Genomic DNA, 2,312 nt, shown 5'->3' with positions numbered 1-2,312 from the left:
CTGAGACTGATATCTTTCAAGAATATAGATATAAATATTCTTAACATGTTAGCAAATATAATTCAGCAATATACAAAAAATAATTATATATCATTATCATTGAAATAATTATAAAATTCATAAGAAGATGCAAATATAATTCAGAGGTTTCATGTACCTGTTACCCAGTTTCCACTAACAGTTCTTAAATAAATATAGTACAGTTTCAAAACCAGGAAATGAACACTGGCATATTACATATGCATAGTTGTAGATCATTTCATCATGTGTGTAGATTTGTGTAACCCCCAGTACAATCAAGGTACAAAACTATTCCAAAAATCACAAAAATCTCCTGTGCACACCCACCCCCTCTCCCCACCATCCCTAACCCCTGGAAACCATTAAAGTGTTTTCCATCTACTGTGGACTGAATGTCCCCCCAAAACTTAATTTCCACAGTGACAGTGTTAAGAGGGTGAGAACTCTTAGTATAGTAATTGAAAGGTGGGGCCTTGAAGAGGTAATTAGATTGTGAGTACCATACCCTAGAAAATGGATTAATCCATTTGATGGCTTAATGGTGGTCATGAGCATGGTCCTGAGGGCTTTAAAGGAAGACTCAGTGAGGAGGCTAGCTCTCTGCTTCTGCCTTTCTCACAATGTGATATGCTGCATTGCTGAAGTCACCACCCGCAAGGCCCTCACATGATGTGTTTCCTGGACTTTAGACTTCCCAGCCTCTGAAACTGTAAGCAATAGATATTGTTTCTTTACAAATTACCTAGTTTCAGGTGTTTTTGTTATAAGCAAAAGAGATGAACCAATAAACGATTTTTGTAATTTTGTCATTTCCAGAATGGTATATAAATGGAATCAAAGGGTGTGTGACTGTTTGAATTGGCTTACTTTTTTCACTCAGCTTAAAGTTTTAGATCCATCCAAGTTGTAGATATTAACAGTATGTTCCGTTTTATTGATAAGTAGTATTCCATGGTATGTATATGCCCATTTTGTTCCATTCATTTATTGTACCACATTTTAGTTGATTTTTTTTTTGTTGTTGTTTTTGGCTATTGCAAATAAAGCTATTATGGATAATCATGTATACTTTTCTTGTTTCTTGTTTGTTTTAATGTGGACACATTTTCATTTCTCTGAGATAAATGCCCAAAATTGTAATTGTTGGGTCATATGGTATTTGTGGATTTAATTTTTTGAGAAACTGACAAATGCTTCCCAAAGTGGCTGTACCATTTTACATTCTCACCAGAAATATATAAGATCCAGTTTCTCTGCATCCTCTGCTAGCATTTGGTACTAACACTGTTATTTTCCTCTTAATTTTATTCATCAATTCCGATACCTGTGGAGTGATATATTATTGAAGTCTTAATATGCATTTCCCTGATGGTTAGTGATGTCGAACCTCTTTTCATGTACTTATTTATCATCCATATATCCTTTTTAGTGAGATATTTCTTCACACTTTTGCCTATTTTTACTTAGATTGTCTTGTAAATTTTAGAGAGTTCCTTATATATTCCAGTTATGAGTTCTTTATTTTATCTATATCTATAGTATTTTCATCCTCATAATAAGCTCTTTCACAGATAATTTTTTTTTATTTTGATGAAATACAATTTATCATTTTAAAAAATTTTATGAATGATGCTTTTTATGGTATATCTAATGAACTGTCAAACAAGTTTTAGGTCTCGAAGATTTTCCTTATGTATTATTCTGAAAGTGTTGTAATTTTATATTTTACATTTAAATATGATTTATTTTGAAATAACTGTTTAATAAGGCATTAGGTTTAGAGGTGTTTTTTTCCCCCCTCTCTGCCTGGCCTATGGATCTCCAATTGTTCTAGCACAATTTGCTGAAAAAAACTATCATTATTCCATTCAATTGCTTTCACACTTTTGTCAAAAATCAATTGGCCATAGTTATGCTGGTCTTTTCTTTAAAAATTTTATATAACTCAATCTGTCCACAAATACCACACAATCTTGCTTAATGTCACTGTGTAATAAGTCTTCAAATCATGTATAGTAATTTCTCCTACTTTATTATTGTCAAGATTGTTTTAGGAGTCAATGTATGCACTTCATCTAAATTGTCAATTTCATGTGTGCAGAGTTTTTTTTAATACTATTTCCTTATCATACTATTGATGTTTTCAAGATCTGCAGTAATATTCCTAGTATTGTTACTTTGTGTTTTAATTCTTTGTCAGTCTTGCTAGAGTTTTGTCAGTTTTATTGATTTGTTCATCTTTGAATAATTTTCTGTTTAATGGAATTCCTCTACTTTCTTGATTTTCATTT

The sequence above is a fragment of the Galeopterus variegatus genome, unplaced genomic scaffold, assembly GCF_000696425.1.
Source record: "Galeopterus variegatus unplaced genomic scaffold, G_variegatus-3.0.2 Scaffold1526, whole genome shotgun sequence".
Taxonomy (NCBI): Eukaryota; Metazoa; Chordata; class Mammalia; order Dermoptera; family Cynocephalidae; genus Galeopterus; species Galeopterus variegatus.
The sequence above is the reverse complement of the archived record's forward strand: the minus strand, read 5'-3'. Positions refer to the sequence as shown.